At 43.5% G+C, this 22245-nt stretch overlaps 1 protein-coding gene across 3 annotated transcripts in view; it reads left to right on the top strand.

Annotated features, from left to right (window-relative positions):
- RAB9A (RAB9A, member RAS oncogene family) overlaps window positions 1–22245 on the top strand; it is a 69437-nt gene that overhangs the window by 33082 nt on the left and 14110 nt on the right. For 2 of the 3 annotated variants that reach the window (XM_029240516.1, XM_029240518.1), the window contains exon 1: window positions 15319–15484. The exons of the other annotated variant lie outside the window; for it this stretch is intronic. The gene's annotated coding sequence lies outside the window, so the exon portion shown is untranslated. Of the gene's footprint in view, window positions 1–15318; window positions 15485–22245 lie in introns of those variants that run through there. 3 annotated transcript variants of the gene reach the window in all.

Raw genomic sequence — 22245 nt, forward strand, 5'->3', positions numbered from 1 at the left:
AGAGCAAAACCCTGCTTCCTTTAACCTTCCCCCAAGTTACCCTCCAGAAGCCTGCCACTTTCTCTAGTTCTACCAACACTTTGTCACTATTGGACCCTTGCAGGTAAAGAATGTGTACAGGTGGGAAGTACAGGACGCACAAGGTTACTTAATGAACGTTTTCTACTTTCATATCAGCTGATGCATGCGAAAGGTGCAGTAGGTACTTGTTTAATTAATTACTGCGTTAAATAAATAGATAATTCACAGTTTTGTCCAAAGTCCTGTCAACATTTAGCTGAGCGCCGTCTTGACTGGAAGCAGAAAGAGTAGGTTGCAGAGTTTCAACACACTGCAATGCTCAAAAGCAATAGCAGGGCTAGCTTCTTTCAATTCAGGGCCCGGTGCGGACCTCCGGCCCCAAACCACAGGACCCCATCCTGGGAGCTGCGGGGATCGGTGTGTGTGGCAGGAATGGGGGGTGGGCTAGGGGGGTGGCCCCCGGTCCCTGTCCCCTGGTCTGCCGATTGCTCTGCGCGGGCACCATTTTCCTAGCACGCGTGCGCTGGGTCCCGGGCAGTGTTCTCCAGTCTGCGGGCTTGAATCGGTTGAGCTTTCGTGGTCCCGCCCCGGGACCGGAAGTTCTATCTGGACGCCGAGGTCTCCCGGGCTTAGCCTGTGCTTTTCGGTGAGCTATGTTCTTTGTTAGCTGGTGTCTCTGGCTCTGCGGACAGGCGAGCCCTTGTTCCCAGTGGAAGGCCACCCCTGCTTGGGGAGGTTCTTGGTGTGCCCAGGGCCGGTAGACTCGAACGTGCCCTCGCCCTCGCCTCTCCTCCAGCTGAGATCTCCCGGGTGGGCCGCTCCCTCGGGGCCGCCGCTGCCTGTGTGCTGGGTGCCAGGCTGTCACCCTTGGACGGCTTGCAGCAGGCTTTGCTTGTCGCTCCACCCCACCCACTGGTACCCAAACCCGGGCTAGAGTGGGCCTTTGTGCAGGTCCCTTTCCCTCGTCCCTTTCCCTCGCTGCACCTTTGCTAGGGCTCGTCATAAAGTGAAAGGGCCCTAGAGCAATACTGCGTTACTTCAGAAACTGCGACGCCCCTACCAACATTTGGCATCATTTCTCTCCACAGAGGAGGGGGCTCCCTGTGTAGCCGGAGAGATGTATGTGGGTTACGGCTAGAAATTAAAAATTTCCCTTTAGGTCTTAGATCTAAAGATCTAAACAGATCTAGGTTATTGCTAATTTGTTACCAGCTTTTGGAAATTTATCTTTGATCTTTCTAATTTATCTTTGATCTTACTAATTACTAAAGCTGTAATTAGTAAAGCAGGTTTTAGGGCGGATGTGTGCACTTTGTCCATATATCCGTAATGTCAGTTAATATTTACAAGGTTTTGTACGCATTCAGTCAACAGATATTTAGGGCCTACTGTTGTTGGCACTGTATAAACTGTTTTTAATATGTATTCAGAAGCTAGGGGTATAGGTGTGTATCTCAGCATTATCTGTACTAGCATATGCTCTAGAACTGTGTTGTCCCATATGGTAGCCGCTAGCTACATAAGGCTGTTGAGTAGCTGAAATGTGCCTAGTCCGAATTGAGATGTGCCTTAAGTGTAAAACAGCGAATTTTGGAGAATCAGTATGAAGAAGACAACATAAACTATCCCAATTATTTTATATTGATCAATGTATTGAAACAGCAATATTTGGTATACACTGTGTTAAATAAAATGTATTATTAATTTCACCTGTTTATGTTTTTCACATGGCCACTAGAAATTTTACATTATATCTTTGGCTTGCATTATATTGCTATTGGACAGCACTGCCCTAGAAAGGGGTCAGCAGACTATGGCTTGCAGCCAAATCCAACCTTCCTGTATTTGCAAAAGAGCTCTATGGGAACGAAGCCGTATCCATTCATTTCTGTATTGTCTGTGGCTGCTGTTCCTGCTACAAAAACAGTAGAGTTGAGTAGTCCATACAGAGGCTGCATGGCCTGCAAAGGCCAAAGTATTTACTATCTGGCCTTTTATAGAAAAAGTTTGCCGACACCCTGCTCTAGAGCAATGCCCGGTATGATAGATATAAGCAAACCTTTTCATAGTAGTCCTGTGTAATTGTCAGTTAGGCTTAGTGTGTGACATAGTTCTAAGGACTTTATAAGGACTCTCTCGTTTAATTCTCATATTAATTCTAGGATGTTGGATTCCCCTCCTCCCCACACAATTACTTGACACCCCCTACTTCTGGGAACTGTACCTTCTAGACCCTCCTTATCCCCAAATGGCTTGACTCCTGGAGCCCACCTGATTAGCCCACAGGAGGCACCATGCTTCTTTTTTCTTTTTTTGAACTAGAATATTTTAAAATGATTTTCTGAACTAGAATTGAGATGAGGTTGGTCTCCCATGGAAGAAGCTGAGGGACACTGGGCTTAGACGCAAGTGGGTACAAGCAAGCTGGTCTGTGGTGAAAAGGATGATGCTCACAAGCAGAGAGGAGAAAGTATATGTTGAGTAATAGTAAGCCCTGGCCAGGTGTTTGCCAGGTGTGTGTCGGTGAATGAAACAGACGTCGTTCTTCTGTGGTCTTGTAGGGAAGGCAGACAATAAAAAAATTTTTGTGTGTGTGATATGCACCATGAAAAAAAAAACAGTGTGCACATATTTGATGTTCTTAATAGGTTTCCTCATCTGTAAGATGGAGGTAAGTGCTATACCTGTGTCGGGGTTTTTGTGAGGATGGAGATGACATGAGTGTATACGGCACACAGAGTTGCTCGATGTGCACTGTCTTCTGCTGTTAGAAGGTAAGTGCGGGAATGACTGTTCGGGACTCTGGGTGCATCGTGACACTTAAAACATTGCAGTCACCAGTTGTGGTTTGTAGAGAAGGTTATCAGATGAGTTGTGCATAGCAAGCGTTTTTAATATTTCCTAATGTAATGAGGCTCCTCTAGCAAAATGTGAAGTCAGAGAGGTTGTGCGCGTTCAGTGTGGGGGCAGGACAGGAGCTGCCTTCGGGCTGGTGGCAGCAGAGCTGGGTTGGTCTTCCTACGGGAGGGGAGTTGTGCCTGTGTGTACAGGGCAGTGGTGGCAGCTCCGGTTTAGATCAGTCACCCAGAGAGCTGCAAAACAACCAGGCCTGCCCTCAGAGATTCGAATTCATTCTGTCTGGGGTGAGGCCCTGGCATTGTTTTTGCTTTTGCTGTTTAATTTCTCCAGATGATTCAGATTGGCAGTCAGGAGTGAGACCCACTCCTGGTGAGAGACAGGCAGGCTCAGGGAGCCAGTGGGGCAAAGGCATCGAGCTGGGAGGTAGGCAGTGTCTGTCAGCGATTCAGTGCGATCACACTGGAAGCTGGAAGGGGGCTTTTTATTACCTAGCCAGGGACCTTGGCCTCCATCCTGAGAGCAGAGGGGAACCTCTGAAGGGCTTTCAGCAGGCAAATGGGGGAATCTCTTGCTGAGATCTGTACGGGAGTATGATCCCTCTAACAAAATGTCATGAATCAGAGTGAAAGCAGCCAAGAAGTAATTGGAGCCGGCCAGATGATGGGAAGCCCAGGTTTGGTTTCTGTATTCCTCCTACGTGTGTCCCTTAGTAGTGGTGTCTTTCCTTGTAATTGGCCAGCTTCTTGTCGGTATTCCTTCTGCTGGGCTGTCAGCTCCTTCAAGGCAGGGTATCTCATTAGGCTTAGCATTTATCGTGTATGAGATACATAATAGACATTTATTGAATGTACTGTGTCGAACTCTAAACTGGACACACAGTCTACTTTGTCTTTTTGTGGCAGTTCTCAAAATTTTACATCCCAGATGCTTCCACACTATAGCCTCCTAAGGCAATAAATTGCTTAATATCCACATGACTGTCCCACAGGGAGAATAGAAAGTTTGGCAACATTTAAATGCTGTTAAAAATGTGGAGAAGAATAGAAAACAGTATGGTGGTTCCTCAAAAAATTAAAAATACAATGACCATATTGATCCAGCAATCCCACTTTTGGGTATATACCCAAAAGAATTGAAAGCAGGGTGTCAAAGAGATATTTGTACATTCATGTTCATAGCAACATTATTCACAAGAGCCAAAAGGCAGAAGCAGTCTAAGTGTACATCAGTGGATGGATGGATAAACAAAAAGTGCTCTGTCCACACAATGGAATATTATTCAGCCTTGAAAAGGAAGGAAATCTGACACATGCTCTGACATGGATGACCCTTGAGGATGTTATGCCATATGAAATAAGCCCAACACAAGAAGGCAAATACTGTATGAATCCACTTATATAAGGCGTCTCAAGTAGTCAGATTCATAGAGACAGATAGTAGAATGGTGGTTGCCAGGGGTGCAGGGGAGAAAGAAATGGATAGTTGTCATTTAATGGGTGCAAAGTTTGTTTTGCAAGACAACTAGCATTCTGAAAGTTGGTTGCACAACAATGTGAATGTACTTAATGAACCGTCCATGTAAAAATAGTTAAGATGGTAAATTATATGGTATGTGTATTTTACCACAATTCAAAACAAAAAAATATGGAGGAAGAGTAAATAAAAGGATGCATGAAGGGGCTTCCCTGGTGGCGCAGTGGTTAAGAATCTGCCTGCCAGTGCAGGGGACACAGGTTTGAGCCCTGGTCCAGGAATATCCCACATGCCACAGAGTTACTAAGCCCATGCGCCACAACTACTCAGCCTGCTCTCTAGAGCCTGCGAGCCACAATTACTGAGTCCATGAGCCACAACTGCTGAAGCCCATTTGCCTAGAGCCCATGCTCCGCAACTAGAGAAGCCACCGCAATGAGAAGCCCGTGCACCGCAACAAAGAATAGCCCCCACTCGCTGCAACTAGAGAAAGCCCGTGCATAGCAACGAAGACTCAACACAGCCAAAAATAAATAAATCTATTTTTTTAAAAAAGGACATATGAAATGCAGAGCAGAGTGCTGATATATGAACCCATTAACTTCTGAGTAAAGAAAAAGTTTTACTGTTAAGACAGACAGTGCTCCCATTGCCCTGAAGCCCTGAAGCCACATTAAATTCCCCTTCAGAATCTCCTTGAAGCTCTGACCCTTCATTGAGAAATTTGACCTTAGTTAAATATTGCCTAACCTTGTTGTGGGCGCTCTAGACTGGTCTCTTATTAACCACCTTGCTGACATCCAGCCAACTTCAATCTTGCTTTCTTTCCTTGGTAGTGATGCATATAGAATGAGTATAGATGTGGGTAGGATGAATACTTGTTAGGAAACTTTCCCACAACTGGGGGGAGGGCTCAAGTTTATTGAGCTGCTTGAGACCTTATGATTGTGACACCCCTGCTTGACTTCCTCCAGATCCCAAGATCTCAGGCAGACAATGCTGAGAGCAATATTCAGCAATCGAGGATGTGTATTTCTAATTTTTCTGTGCTGTCTTGCCTGTTCTTTCTTTATTGAGCCTTTGATTCTTAGGAAGACCTCTTTTACTGTTTTCAGTCTTTAAAAGTGGAATTCAATGAAATAATGCCATTTGCAGCACCATGGTTGGACCTAGAGATTATCATACTAAGTGAAGTAAGTCAGACAAAGACAAACACCATATGATGTCACTTATATGTGGGATCTAAAATATGACACAAATGAACATATCTACAAAACACAAACAGACTCACATAGAGAACAGACTTGTGGTTGCCAAGAGGGAGGGGCGATCAGGAAGGGATGAACTGGGAGTTTGGGGTTAGCAGATGCAAACTCTTATATATAGAATGGATAAACAACAGGGTCCTACTGTAGAGCACAGGTAACGATATTCAATATCCCATGATAAACCATAATGGAAAAGAATATGAAAAAGAATGTATATGTATAGCAGAATCACTTTGCTGTACAGCAGAAATTAACACAACATTGTAAATCAACTATACTTCAATAAAATTTTTTTAAAACTGCATAAGTAAATGGGTAGACCTATGTTCCAATAAAACTTTATTATAAAAAAATAAGTAAATCAATAAATCTTCATTCTGATCATTCAAAAAAAGAAAGTGGAATTCAAAAAGGAAAAACAGTGATCTTGAAGTACCAATTCTCAATAATTAGAAAATGCCACTTAAGATCCAGAATCAATGGCCCATTGAGTTATTGCTAACTAACTTTAAAAAAGAAATAGAGGAAAAAAAGACCGCCCAGGCGGTAAAAATGCAAGACCCAGAATATTGGTCATCTGAGCTGTGCAGTGGGGAAAACCAGGAGGAACCTCAGAGTTGTAGTCCTGGGCACTTAACTGTTCACATTTGGGGCTAGAGCTTGAGGGGAGATGGAACTGGTTTCGATGCAGCAGTGGACTTGTGAGGAAATCGTGAGGGCTGATCTGAATGCAGAGCCACAGGTGGGGTGAGGCGGCCGCTTTGTGGTGCCCTGATCTCCAAGGGCGGTGAAGTGGAATGAGCCATTTACCATGCCGTTTTCCAGTGGCCACATGTCTTAAATGTATAGGGTTTATCATGAAATAGAACTAGACTAATCACTGTTCTGATTAGGAAAATAATACATACACATTAGAGGAAATTCAGCAAAGAGTAAACGAACAAACAAAAATCACTTAAAATCTTGCCATTCAGAAAATGCCTCTGTCTGAAATTTTTTGTATCTATTTTTGGCCTTTTCTCATCACATGTGATTTTTAAATAAAATTTGGATCAGACTCTAGATGTTGTTTTTATTTATTTTTAATTAAAAAAAACTTTTTTTTTTTTTTTTTGGCTGCCCCACATGGCTTGTGGGATCTCAGTTCCCTGACCAGGGATTGAACCTGGGCCCTCAGCAGTGACAGCACAGAGTCCTAATCACTGGATTGCCAGGGAATTCCCTAGATGCTGTTTTTTAATTTTTATTATTAAAAAAAAAATTTTTTTTAACCACTCAACATGCGGGAGCCTAGTTCCCTGACCAGGGATCGAACCCGTGCTCCCTGCAGTGGAAGTGTGTAGTCCCAACTGCTGGACCACCAGGGAAGTCCCTAGATGCTGGTTTTAAATAACAGCTTTGTTCATATATAGTTTATGTACCGTACAGTTTACCTACTGAAAGTGTACAATTTAGTGGCTTTTAGCTTATTCACAACTGTGCACCCATCACCACAGTCAACTTGAGAGAAGATTTTGCACCTCCCCCAAGAAAAACTCTGCACCCATTAGTAGCCACTCACTCTTTTTTTTTTAACATCTTTATTGGATTATAATTGCTTTACAATGGTGTGTCAGTTTCTGCTTTATAACAAAGTGAATCAGTTATACATATGTTCCCATATCTCTTCCCTCTTTTTTTTTTTTTTTTTTTTTTTTGGGGTACGCGGGCCTCTCACTGTTGTGGCCTCTCCCATTGCGGAGCACAGGCTCCGGATGCACAGACTCAGCAGCCATGGCTCACGGGCCCAGCCGCTTCACAGCATGTGGGATCCTCCCGGACCAGGGCACGAACCCTTGTCCCCTGCATCCGCAGGCGGACTCTCAACCACTGCGCCACCAGGGAAGCCCAGCTAGCGGGATTTGATTGCAGGCTTTTCACAGGACTGGGGTAAACAGAGACTCCACTCTTGGAGGGTACAGACAAAGTTGGGTTGTGAATTGGGACCTGGGGGAAGGAGCAGTGACCCCATAAGAGACTGAACCAGACCTACCTACCTGCTAGTGTTGGAGGGTCTCCTGCAGAGGCAGGGGGTGGCTGTGGCTCACTGTGAGGACAAAGACACTTGTGGCAGAAGTTCTGGGAAGTACTCCTTGGCGTGAGCCCTCCCAGAGTCCGCCATTAGCCCCAACAAAGAGCCTGGGTAGGCTCCAGTGTTGGGTCGCCTCAGGCCAAACAGCCAACAGGGAGGGAACCCAACCCCACCCCTCAGCAGACAAGTGGATTAAAGTTTTACTGAGCTCCACCCACCAGAGCAACAGCCAGCTCTACCCACCATCAGTGGCTCCCATCAGGAAACTTGCACAAGCCTCTTAGATAGCTTCACCCACCAAGGGCAAGCAGCAGAAGCAAGAAGAACTACAATCCTGTAGCCTGTGGAACAAAAACCACATTCAGAGAAAGATAGACAAGATGAAAAGTCAGAGGGCTATGTACCAGATGAAGGAACAAGATAAAACCTCAGAAAAACAGCGAAATGAAGTGGAGATAGGCAGCCTTCCAGAAAAAGAATTCAGAATACTGATAGTAAAGATGATCCAGGACCTCAGAAAAAGAATGGAGGCAAAGATCGAGAAGATGCGAGAAATGTTTCACAAAGACCTAGAAGAATTAAATAACAAACAGAGAGGAACAATACATAACTGAAATGAAAAAATACACTAGAAGGAATCAGTAGCAGAATAACTGAGGCAGAAGAATGCATAAGTGACCTGGAAGACAGAATGGTAGAATTCACTGCTGTGGAACAGAATAAAGGAAAAAGAATGAAAAGAAATGAAGACAGCCTAAGAGACCTCTGGGACAACATTAAATGCAACAACATTCGCATTATAGGGATCCCAGAAGGAGAAAAGAGAGAGAAAAGGACCCGAGAAAATATTTGAAGAGATTATAGTCAAAAACTTCCCTAACATGGGGAAGGAAATAGCTACCCAAGTCCAGGAAGCACAGAGAGTCCCATACAGGATAAACTCAAGGAGAAACATGCCAACACACATAGTAATCAAATTGGAAAAAATTAAAGACAAAGAAAAATTATTAAAAGCAACAAGGGAAAAAATGACAAATAACATACAAGGGAACTCCCATAAGGTTAACAGCAATTTCTCAGCAGAAACTCTACAAGCCAGAAGGGAGTGGCATGATATACTTATAGTGATAAAAGGGAAGAAACTTTCATCACTTTAAGATTACTTAAAGATTTTAAGTAGTCTTAAAGATTACGGGAAGATTACTCTACCTGGCAAGGATTCATTCAGATTCGATGGAGAAATCAAAAGCTTTACAGACAAGCAAAAGCAAAGAGAATTCAGCAGCATCAAACCAGCTCTATAACAAATGCTAAAGGAACTTCTCTAAGTGGGAAACACAGGAGAAGAAAAGGACCTATAAAAAGAAACCGAAAACAGTTAAGAAAATGGTAAGAGGAATATACATATCGATATACCTTAAACATGAATGGATTAAATGCTCCAACCAAAAGATGCATGCTCTCTGAATGGATACAAAATCAAGACCCACAGATATGCTGTCCACAAGAGACCCACTTCAGACCTAGGGACACATACAGACTGAAAGTGATGGGATGGAAAAGATATTCTATGCAAACGGAAATCAAAAGAAAGCTGGAGGAGCAATACTCATATCAGACAAAACAGACTTCAAAATAAAGAATGTTACAATAAGAGACAAGGAAAGACACTGCATAATGATCAAGGGATCAATCCAAGAAAAAGATATAACAATTATAAATATATATGCACCCAACATAGGAGCACCTCAATACATAAGGCAACTGCTAACAGCTATAAAAGAGAAAATCGACAGTAACACAATAATAATGGGGGACTTTTAATACCTTATTTACAACAGTGGACAGATCATCCAAACAGAAAATTATAAGGAAACACAAGCTTTAAATGACACAATAGAGCAGATAGATTTAATTGATATTTATAGGACATTCCATCCAAAAACAGCAGATTACACTTTCTTCTCAAGTGCGCACGGAACATTCTCCAGGATAGATCACATCTTGGGTCACAAATCAAGCCTCAGTAAATTTAGGAAAACTGAAATCACATCAAGCATCTTGTGACCACAACCGTATGAGATTAGAAATCAATTACATGGAAAAAACGTAAACAACACAAACACATGGAGGCTAAACAATACGTTATTAAATAACCAAGAGATCACTGAAGAAATCAAAGGGAAATCAAAAAATACTTAGAGACAAAAGACAATGAAAACACGATGATCCAAAACCTATGGGATGCAGCAAAAGCAGTTCTAAGAGGGAAGTTTATAGCTATACAAGCCTACCTCAAGAAACAAGAAAAATCTCAAATAAACAATCTAACCTTACACCCAAAGGAACTAGAGAAAGAAGAAAAAACAAAACCCAAATTTAGCAGAAGGAAATAAATCATAAGGATCAGAGCAGAAATAAATGAAATAGAAACACAGAATACAATAGCAAAGGTCAATAAAACTAAAAGCTGGGTCTTTGAAAAGATAAACAAAATTGATAAAATATTAGCCAGACTCATCAAGAAAAGGAGGGAGAGGACTCAAATCAATAAAATTAGAAACGAAAAAGGAGAAGTTACAATAGACACAGAAATACAAAGCATCCTAAGAGACTACTACAAGCAACTCAATGCCAATAAAATGGACAAGCTGGAAGAAATGGACAAATTCTTAGAAAGGTATAACCTTCCAAGACTGAACCAGGAAGAAATAGAAAATATGAACAGACCAGTCACAAGTAATGAAGTTGAAACTGTGATTAAAAATCTTCCAACAAACAAAAGTCAAGGACCAGATGGCTTCACAGGTGAATTCTATCAAACATTTAGAGAAGAGCTAACACCTATCCTTCTCAAACTCTTCCAAAAAATTGCGGAGGAAGGAACACTCCCAAACTCATTCTATGAGGCCACCATCACCCTGATACCAAAACCAGACAAAGATACTACAAAAAAAGAAAATTACAAACCAATATCACTGATGAATATAGATGCAAAAATCCTCAACAAAATACTAGCAAACAGAATCCAACAACACATTAAAAGGATCATACACCATGATGAAGTGGGATTTATCCCAGGGATGCAAGGATTCTTCAATATACACAAATCAATCAATGTGATACACCATTAACAAATTGAAGAATAGAAACCATATTATCATCTCAATAGATGCAGAAAAAGCTTTTGACAAAATTCAACACCTATTTATGATAAAAACTCTCCAGAAAGTGGGCATAGAGGGAACCTACCTCAACATAATAAAGGCCATATATGACAAACCCACAGCAAACATTCTCAATGGTGAAAAACTGAAAGCATTTCCTCTAAGATCAGGAACAAGGATGACCACTCTCACCACTATTATTCAACATAGTTTTGGAAGTCCTAGCCACGACAATCACAGAAAAAAAAGAAATAAAAGGAATACAAATTGGAAAAGAAGAAGTAAAACTGTCACTGTTTGCAGATGACATGATACTATATAGAGAGAATACTAAAGATGCCACCAGAAAACTACTAGAGCTAATCAATGAATCTGGTAATGTAGGATACAAAATTAATACAAAGAAATTTCTTGTATTCCTATACACTAACGATGAAAAACCTGAAAGAGAAATTAAGGAAACACTCCCATTTACCATTCCAACAAAAGGAATAAAATATCTAGGAATAAACCTACCTAGGGAGACAAAAGACCTGTATGCAGAAAACTATAAGATGCTGATGAAAGAAATTAAAGATGATACCAACAGATGGAGAGATATACCATATTCTTGGATTGGAAGAATCAATATTGAGAAAATGACTGTAAAGCAATCTACGGATTCAGTGCAATCCCTATCAAATTACCAATGGCATTTTTTTTTACAGAACTAGAACAAAAAATCTTAAAATTTGTATGGAGACACAAAAGACCCTGAATAGCCAAAGCAGTCTTGAGGGAAAAAAACAGAGCTGGAGGAATCAGACTTCCTGACTTCAGATTATACTATACAGCTACAGTAATCAAGACAATATGGTACTGGCACAAAAACAGAAATATAGATCAATGGAACAAGATAGAAAGCCCAGAGATAAACCCACACACCTATGGTCAACTAATCTATGACAAAGGGGGCAAGGATATACAATGGAGAAAAGACAGTCTCTTCAATAAGTTGTGCTGGGAAAACTGGACAGCTACATGTAAAAGAATGAAATTAGAACGCTCTCTAACACTGTACACAAAAATAAACTCAAAATGGATTAGAGACCTAAATGTAAGACAGGACACTATAAAAGTCTTAGAGGAAAACATAGGAAGAACACTCTTTGAAATAAATCACAGCAAGATCTTTTTTGATCCACCTCCCAGAGTAATGGAAATAAAAACAAAAATAAACAAATGGGACCTAAGGAAACTTAAAAGCTTTTTCACAGTAAAGGAAACCATAAACGAGACGAAAAGACAAATCCTCAGAATGGGAGAAAATATTTGCAAATGAATCAACGGATAAAGGATTATAATCTCCAATATATATAAACAGCTGATTCAGCTCAACATTGAAAAAACAACCCAATCCAAAAATGGGCAGGAGACCTAAATAGACATTTCTCCAAAGAAGACATACTGTTGGCCAAGAAGCACATGAAAAGGTGCTCAACATCACTAATTATTAGAGAAATGCAAATCAAAACTACAATGAGGTATCACCTCACACCAGTTAGAATGGGCATCATCAGAAAATCTACAAACAATAAATGCTGGAGAGGGTGTGGAGAAAAGGGAACACTCTTGCACTGTTGGTGGGAATGTAAATTGATACAGCCACTATGGAGAACAGGATGGAGGTTTCTTAAAAAACTAAAAATATAATTACCATATGATGCAGCCATCCCACTACTGAGCATATACCCAGAGAAAACCATAATTCGAAAAGAAAAATGCAGCACTATTTACAATAGCCAGGTCATGGAAGCCACCTAAATGCCCATGGACAGATGAATGGATAAAGAGGAAGTGGTACGTATATACAATGGCATATTACTCAGCCATAAAAAGGAAAGAAATTGGGTCATTTGTAGAGATGTGGATGGATCTAGAGATTGTCATACAGAGTGAAGTAAGTCAGAAAGAGAAAATCAAATACTGTATATTAACGCATATATGTGGAACCTAGAAAAATGGTACAGATGAACTGGTTTGTGGGGTAGAAACTGAGACACAGATGTAGAGTCCAAACATATGGACACCAAGGGAGGAAAGCAGCAGGGGTGGTGGTGGTGGTGTGATGAATTGGGAGATTGGGATTGACATGGATACACTGATGTGTATAAAATCGATGACTAATAAGAACCTGCTGTATAAAAAAATAAATAAAATTCAAAGATTCAAAGAAAAAACAATAAAAACCCCTAATTAGATGAAGGGAGCCAAAATAGGTCAGTTCTTCAATGTTTTTCATCAGTAAACATGTTCATGGAGCAAGAGTGATAGAGACCATCTATTTAAGTTGTGTCAGCTTGCCAGCCACACACATCCAACAACGAAAATGCTCCAAACTTGCCCTTCAGAGAAAAATCTTTCCATCCACCCTACTCTTGCACTGTCAAATGGATTAGGTAAAGAAGTGGATGGTGGGGACTTCCCTGGTGGTGCAGTGGTTAAGAATCCGCCTGCCAATGCAGGGGACATGAGTTCGATCCCTGGCTGGGAAGATCCCGAATGCCGCGGAGCAACTAAGCCTGTGTGCCACAACTACTGAGCCTGTGCTCTAGAGCCCGCGTGCCACTAGTGAAGCCCGTGCCTAGAGCCTGTGCTCCACAACTGAAGCCGCCGCAATGAGAAGGCCACGCACTGCAACCAAGAGTAACCCCCGCTCACCGCAACTAGAGAAAGCTCGCGCACATCAATGAAGACCCAATGCAGCCAAAAAATAAATAAAATAAGTAAATTAAAAAAAAAGTGGATGGTGGAAGAGACCAAAATATACAAGTATTCATAAGAGTCAGCTGGCTGACTGTAACAGTTGTCTCAGTAAGAGTTATTTCAGAAAAAGTAGCTTTCTGCAATATTTCTTCAGGTGCTGACTATGGCTACACTCAGATATGTTTATATGCCTTACTAACATTTTGGAACAGCCTAAGAATCACTTGTAGGACCTTCTTAGGGCCCTTTTTCGAAAACTCTTAGATTTCTCAAGGCTTACTTTAAGTCAAGGTACAATAATTTCGTAAGTGCACCTGTTAATAGCTGGTTGGTATTACCGGTTACAGAGATAAACCCTTACCCCGTCACTCCTTGGCTATGATTATGACACATGATTTTCAGGTAGCATTTCCTTAGTGACCCTATGGAATGCTTGTTGCAATTTAGTCCAATGTATCTGACACTACGTATTTTTATTTTCTTTTGGAAAATTAACTCTAATGTTCTTATATGTTTGTTTTGTTGTGTAGTTTTAATTATGTGTTTTAAAATAAGATAATGAATATCTCTTCCTCCTCCCTATTGTCAATAGGTTTGTATTTTATAAGCCTTTACTCATATTTCCTTGGGGAAATAACCTATATGGATAAGATTCTTTTTTAATTTAATTAATTTATTTTGGCTGCACCAGGTCTTAGTTGCAGCATGTGGGCTTCTTAGTTGCAGCATGTGGACTTCTTAGTTGCGGCATGCATGTGGGATCTAGTTCCCCCCACCAGGGATGGACCCCGGGTCCCCTGCATTGGGAGTGCCCAGTCTTACCCACTGGACCACCAGGGAAGTCCCTAAGATTTTTTTTTTCTATAAAAGAAAAATTCATTGAAGCTCAAACTAGAACTCAGTCTTTATTACATGTCCCACTTCCACAAGTCTTCTAAAATTGTCTTTTATATTGATACTTGTGACAAACTCTCTCAAATAGAACCGTTCTAGTACTGAATGAAAAGTCTTAAATTAGATTCATTACCTGAAAATGACTCCCTAAAGAGCCAGAGGTTAATGATTGTGGGCCCAGGAAATAATAAAAGTGAGATCCTTCTCTTGGAAAATAAACAAACTAAATCTGCCCTACAAAATATATTTAGAGGGACTAAAAATCCCTCTTTGGTCTCCAGGAGCCTGTATTGGAAGACCCGTGCGATCAACTCCATGTTTAAAGTGAGGAATTAAGATGAGTTTCCTCAGTACCCCCTTTTCCCAGTACTGCTTTTTATTTAGAGAGGACAGAGGCAGTAAAATTTTTAACAAGAGCAAGGAAATTTAAAAAATTTACTCAAAAATCCTGTTATTTCACAGTATCACAGCTGTTCTCATTTTTCATCTACTCGTTTGTCTATTTGCATATTCATTTCTCAACGTAATCACAGCATCCTGTGATTGTGCTTATGCGATCTGTATATTTCCACTTTACGTCACCCTTTAAAGATAACTATTATTTCGTGCTCTCTCGCGCGGAAACGTAGCCGTAGGACCAGAGGAATAGCCGACCGGAGGAGAGCCCGGGATTTAGCTAGAACTGACAGGCACGGAGTGGGTGAGGGCTGGGCGAAAGAGACCTGGAGGCCCCGCCGCCCCCGGGCCCCCCGACCAGGCCCCGCCCCGCCTTCCCAGGGTTCCCGCCGACCAGGCCCCGCCCTCTTTTCCCCGGCCCCGCCCCGTCGCCATGTTGTTCCCTCGGTGCTGGACGGGAGCAGCTGTAGTCGGACCCGGGCAGTGCTGCGGACGTCAGCTGCCCGCTGGGTCCTCGACCCTCTCTCTTTCCTCACTGCACCCGGACGGGCCGGCCCGGAGCTCCCGGGCTTCCTCCGTGTGGCTGCGAGGTGAGCGGGGCGCTGACTCCCCTCGGGGCCGGGCGGGGGCCTAGGCGGGCTGCGCGGGCGTCAGAGTCTGAGAGGAGCCCGCGGGCCGCGTGTGCGGCCTGGGCCTCGGGCAGCTGGGGCGGGAGGCGTGCGTGGCCCGTGCGGGTCACTCTCCCGCCCCCGGGGTGGCGGGGCGGCCTGTTGCCCCCTGCCTCCTACTGACTGACGCAGGTGGAAAGATGGGGTCGCGCACCCGGGGAGAGAGACACAAGCCCGAAGACAGACGCCCAGACGTCCTGGAGACACACACACGGGGAAGGAGATCCATCGACACCTGGTGACACATACCCAAACACCCAGGGAGAGGGACACATCCACACCAACCCCCGGGGAGACACACAGGGTCACACGGAGAAACCCACCCAGGCACGCCAACCCAGCGCACTCCCGCGTGACTCATGGAGAGAAAGCAGAGGCGCGCACGATTTGATATTGGCGACCTCCGACCTGCTTCCCAGGTGGATATTTGCTAAGGTGTTGGGGCCACTCGGAAGACCAGTTGGGACGTGTGGGGTGTTATCGAATTCAGACTCTCGCTAGGGTTTCGGAATCGTGTTCCTCTCTTTCTTCCAACTTAGTATGTAGGGAGGCAAGATGAAAATTTTAAGTGCTGACCAAATAGTTGTGGAGGTATCAGTTGGTTTTTGGGTGGTGGTTTTTTTCTTTTCAAATGATGACACATCCCGTGACCGGGGTTCTTTTTAGGAATGACTTTTCTGCTAGTTTCCAAATTGTCACGTGACCACGCTTTTTGTAGGATTTCGGAGGCCTGATAAAAATCAATAGATTTTGGTTCCTTTTAAAAAAATCAATTAAAAAAATTTTTCTTCCGGGTTTGTCTTTCTGTGGCATCATTGTAGTGGAAAATACGTAAATTGCCCGTAATCTCAAAAACCGTTGGGTGGAACAAAACTGAAGAGTTGAAGGAAGCTCGGTATTCTTCAGCCAGGGACTTTAAAGAAGACTGTTCTTTGTTTCGCTTTTAGAAGCTTAGGTTGAAGTTATCTTCACTGCTTGCCTCCTACTCTCTGCATCTGCTGTGGCCGTCTGGGGCTTTCAGTATTTTTGTGTGGACATTGTAAATTCCTCTTGTTTGTACTAAAAAGTTTCTGGCTTGCTGACTTATTTACTTTGGAGAGTTTTGTGAGTTGGGGATATTTTTGGTTTATCATTTGTGAGGTTAGAATAGACGGAGGAAAACTAAGTAGAACATTGCTGGCCTTGACTCCAAGCCGGGTTCTTGGAGACTAAGGAAATACTTCAGTGCTCTTCCCTCTTGTCCAGCCTCTCCTATTTTCATTTCTTTCTTCCTCAGCCACTTCTTCCATCTAGACTGTGGTACTCTGGAGGCCTGCAGATAAGTTCCTTTGGTTCTAGAGACGAACTTTTAGTCTACCCTCATTTCTTACCATTTCTTGGGCGGCCACTCCAGCACTGGGAGTTCTGTGCATGTAAATCCTGTAAGTACATCATTTCATTTACTTCTCACAGAATTTCTGTGGTATTAGCTCCATTTTAAAGATGAAGAATTTGCTGGGGCGTAGGAGGGGTAGGCCTGTTCCGATGGTCACGGGTGGTGAGGGGGCAGAGCCGGGATTCAGAGCAGGGCTGTGTGAGTTTAGAGTGGTAGTTCTCAGTGGGGGGCGGAGGGTATTGGACAGTGTCTGCAGGCATTTTTGATTCACACCTGAGAGGGTGTGCTGCAGGCACCTATTGGGTAGAGAACAGGGATGCTGCTCAACAGCCTACAATACACGGGACTGCTCCCCACGGCAAACAGTTGTCTGGCCCAGAGTGTCGCTCGCACCCAGGTTGAGAAGCCCTGCTTGACCTCAGTCTGTGTAACTCCAGAGCTCACAGTCAGCGCTTCTCTAGTTCTTCAAATGTGATGTTGGTTCTATTTAGGGTACCGCCTCCTCATTTTTAGAAAGAGCAGGGGGTGGGGAGGATTTGAGAACTTGAAGAGATTTCCCTTGATTAAGGGACATATTCATTCATTTGAAAGATTGACCAAAAAATTTCTGATAACAGAATCTCCCCCCACTCTTTTTTAAAATATTTATTTATTTGACTGTGCCGGGTCTTAGTTGCGGCACTTGGGATCTAGTTCCCTGACCAGGAATCGAACCTGGGCCCCCTGCATTGGGAGTGTGGAGTCTTAGCCACTGGACCACCAGGGAAATCCCTCCCCCCCTTTTTTTTTCCGAAGGCAAAAGTGTCAGAACTTGAGAGTCACTCAGAGCCCTTGAAGTAGACATAGGGAATTTGGTTTCTGTATTATTCTACTTGTCAACAAACATTTTCTGAGTAGCCCGTCGGTTGCTGATACAAAGGTGCTGGTGATATGAAGGGCAGTGGGGAGTCCCCACCTCCCTGAAGCTTACAGTCTAATCACAGTCATGAGATCATGTTCTAACTTTGTCCTAGAACAAAATTTATTGCCCAGCCAAGGTCATGGGCCAGGTGTCTTTAAACAAAACAGCTGGGACTTCCCTGGTGGCACAGTGGTTAAGAATCTGCCTACCAGTGCAGGGGACACGGGTTTGAGCCCTGGTCCGGGAAGATCCCACATGCCGCGGAGCAATGAATCCCGTGCGCCACAACTACTGAGCCCGCGTGCCACAACGACTGAAGCCCGTGCACCTAGAGCCTGTGCTCCATAACAAGAGAAGCCAACGCAGTGAGAGGCCCCCGCACCTCAACAAAGAGTAGGCCCCGCTCGCCGCAACTAGAGGGAGCCTGCGCACAGCAACAAAGACCCAATGCAGCCATAAATAAATAAATAAATTTGTTAAAAATTTAAAAAAAACAGCTGCACGCCAGCACATAGGTACCTGTGTCATGGCATTTACTGTGGGTGGACTTAGGTGAAATGGGGAAAGATTGATGTGTTTTTCTTTTAAATTTTATTGGAGTATAGTTGATTTACAACGTTGTGTTAGTTTCAGGTGTACAGCAAAGTGATTCAGTTATACATATATGTATATTCATTCTTTTTCAGATTCATTTCCCATATAGGTTATTACAGAATATTGAACAGAGTTCCCTGTGCAGTACAGTAGGTCCTTGTTGGTTATCTATTTTATATATATATATTACTGTATGTATGTTAATCCTAAGCTCCTAATTTATAAGGTTGATGTGTTTTTGATAGTTTTGTCAGTTGACCACATGTGAATATTTACAAGAAACAAATTGGGAAGCCATTCTTGTTGAGCATAAAATTCTTCCTTGAATTAGCCTAAGTAGACAATAGTTCTGCATGCATTTTATCATTGAAATCAAGAAACATGGGGCTCCCCTGGTGGCGCAGTGGTTAAGAATCTGCCTGCCAATGCAGGGGACACAGGTTCGATCCCTGGCCCGGGAAGATCCCACATGCGGTGGAGCAACAAAGCCCGTGCGCCCCAACCACAGAGCCCACCCACCACAACTACTGAAGCCCACGCGCCTAGAGCCCGTGTTCCACAACAAGAGAAGCCACCGCGGTGAGAAGCCCACGCACTGCAACGAAGAGTAGCCCCCGCTCGCCGCAACTAGAGAAAGCCCATGCACAGCAACAAAGACCCAACACAGCCAAAGATAAAAATTAAAAATAAATTTATTAAAAAAAAAAAAAAACAAATAAGCGATGAAATTTTTTTAAATTGAATTTTGCATTCTTCCTCTGGCATTCTCCAGCCTGTTTTCACCATGCCTAAATCTAGCCCCTTCAGTCCATGTAGTGCTTCATTCTGGTGGCAGATATAACTCTTAGGTGAACTTTGGAAGTGAGTGAGAGGAGTCCAAAAGGGTTGGTTCTGGGAGTTCCCTGGTGGCCTAGTGATTAGGATTCTGGGCTTTCACTGCTGTGGCCTGGGTTCAGTCACTGGTTGGGGAACTGAGATCCTGCAAGCTGTGCAGCACGGCCAAAAAAAAAGGGTTGGCTCTGTTTAGGAATCACTGTGAGTGTTATTCTGTTATTCATGCGGTCAGCACGGCATCTTTTGTGAGGAGCTTTGCTTTTTGACTCATGCTGATGGACAGTGTGTTGTTCATTGCTAATGGATAGATTTCTCTGCCTCTTATCAACTTTTGTCTGCTGTGGGGTAGAGGGGATGCTAAATTATACACCTAAAAATGATTGCTATCGCGTGGCGTCTAACAAAGGGATGTGTGCTCTGTTACTCCTGGAGGGGTTTTATTCTGGGAAGGATCAGAGGAATTGGTGCAGGAAGAACATCCACTGGCCTTGGAGGAGTCTTGCTGGATCTGCAGTTGGCTTGCTTCTCTGGCCAGGTTAGGTCACCACATTTCTTTCTTCATAAAATGAGATGCTTTTACTTTATAACGTATGTGTGTGAGAATACATGACACCAAGTAAAGACGTCACATAATTGGCTTCCAAGTACAGGCATACCTCGGAGATATTTTGGATTTGGTTCCAGACCATCGCAATAAAGCGAGTCACACAAATTTGGTTTCCCAGTGCTTATAAAAGTTACATTTATACTGTACCTGTCTATTAAGTGTGCAGTAGCATTATGCCTAAGAAAAACAATGCTTGTACCTTAATTAAAAAATACTTTATAGCTAACAGATGTTAACCATCATCTGCGTCTTCAGTGAGTTGTAATCTTTTTGCAGTACTGACATCAGTGATCACAGATCAGCATAGCAAACATAATAATAATGAAAAAGTTTAAAGTATAGCAAGAATTATGAAAATGTGACACAGAGACAAGTGAGCAAATGCTGTTGGAAAATGGCGCCGATAAACTTGCTCCATGCAAGGGTTTACCACAGACCTTCAATTTGTAAAAGACCACAGTATCTGTGAAGTGCAATAAAACGAGGTGTGCCTGTAGTTCTGCCTCAGGCAATTTGCTGCTCAAGCAGCAGGAGGAAATAAGCAAAATGGAAGAGAGAGAGAGAGTGTGTGTGTGTGTGTGTGTGTGTGTGTGTGTGTGTGTGAAAGTGTGTGAAACACATCTCACTTGAAAGCTAGCTAGGTAATAAATTTGTTAGTCAAAACCAAGGACAAGAAAACAGGGCCTGTGATTAAGTAGGTCTTCAGCAGAACATTTATTAAGGATTTTTTTTTTGAGGGGGTGAACTCACAAAACGCCTCAGCGAGTTTGGAAAGCTGTGATGCAGATGAAAGGTCAGAGCACCTGAGGGAAGGAGGGGGGGACCCAGGGGTGTAGGTGGAGGGGGGCCGGCTACCCTGGGTTAGGGAGGTGAGGCCAGAGCTTGCCAGAAAGCCTGGGCGTGCCCGCTGGGGAGAGAACTCGGAAAACTCTCCATTTCCCAGCGTGAATCTTGGTATTGTACGTGTAGTGAAGTTGAGCTCTCCGTGTTTCCACGTTCTGGGTTCTTCCATTACTTTCTGTTAGTTTTTGCCCGTGGCCGGTACAGGGTTTAGGATGCTGTTGCTTATCATGAACACAGAGAAGATGAGATCTAAGTGAATGTAGGCAAGGTCATAGCTAGATCAGCATGGGCTCGGGAGAGCCGGCTGTGCGTTTTGGAAGAAATATAGAAAGAAGCGAAGCAGGCCATGGAGGCTTCACGCTGGCTTCACTGAACCCGGCTCATTTCATCACGGGGAGTCTGAACACAGGCTCCACTTGTGTCCGAGGCCTGATGCCTTACAAATGTCTACTGTTGTTTGACGGGGATGGAGAAACAGTATGGAACAACTTTCTACATTCATCCTGTGGCCACATTTCATTATCCAAGTGTGAAGGACAGCAGAGCAGTGTAGCCAGTGAACTGAGCTGCTGGGTCAGCGTGAACTGTTTTCATTCCAGGTTCTTATGAGCTGGATTAGGTTTGGGGGTACACAAGCCAAGGTCGTTTCCAGAAGGTTTGTTCTCTTGAGAGTGGTTGTGTTATCAGTGTTAGAGAAGCCTGAAAGACGCCTTACAGATTCCTGTTTCTGGAACTTGCTCTGTAGAACTTTAACAGATAGGGAGTGTTTAAATGATTTAACAGGTTTGCAAATGCTGGAACTCCCTGGGGTGCGGTGTGTGGCTAGGCAACCTCTCCAGTGTGCGCAGTTTCACACTTGCATGTGTAACCAGAGCAGTGACTAGGTGAACACACCTGAACATACATATGTGGTTTAGTTGGAAGTCAGAACAGAAGAGCTGCTTGAAGGCCATATGTTGGTGAGTGCAGAGCATTTTCTAGAATGAGTTCCAGTACTCTTAAATAAAATTTCAGCTATGCTCTTTGGGAGCAAACAGCTCCTACCCTCATATCCTGTTCCACATTAATATTTGCACAGTACCTGAATTTTATCACACTAGCCCTGGGAAACCCCGCCTCACAAAGATACGGTGTCATCGAAAGGAATGTGGTGTGAGCTAACGTGGGGACTGAACTCCCTTGAGCGCCAGTTGTGTGGCATCCTGTGGGCGGCCAGGACCTCTGTGGTGCCCTCCAAAATATCACATACCCTGCCCTGCCTGGTTTCTTGTGTGCACTGTCGCTTGATCTCCCCTCCCTCATTGTCCAGAGTGTTCCATCCCCAACTTCTGCTGTACACAGTTTATTAGGAAGTGGGTCTGCTGGTGGGGAAAGGGGCCCCCGGGTGCAGAGGAGGTGTCATGGGGTCTACCCTTGTGCTTTCCGCCCAGCCAGCCTGTCTCAGTCAGTGTTGAGAAGTGCCTCGTGCCCTCTGGGGTCTGTGTGCTCTCTGGGGCTGGTTTCTCATTGTCAGCTGCTTCTCCCCAAGT

Source organism: Monodon monoceros, unplaced genomic scaffold, assembly GCF_005190385.1.
Source record: "Monodon monoceros isolate NGI ecotype Baffin Bay Population unplaced genomic scaffold, NGI_Narwhal_1 Super_Scaffold_22, whole genome shotgun sequence".
Taxonomy (NCBI): Eukaryota; Metazoa; Chordata; class Mammalia; order Artiodactyla; family Monodontidae; genus Monodon; species Monodon monoceros.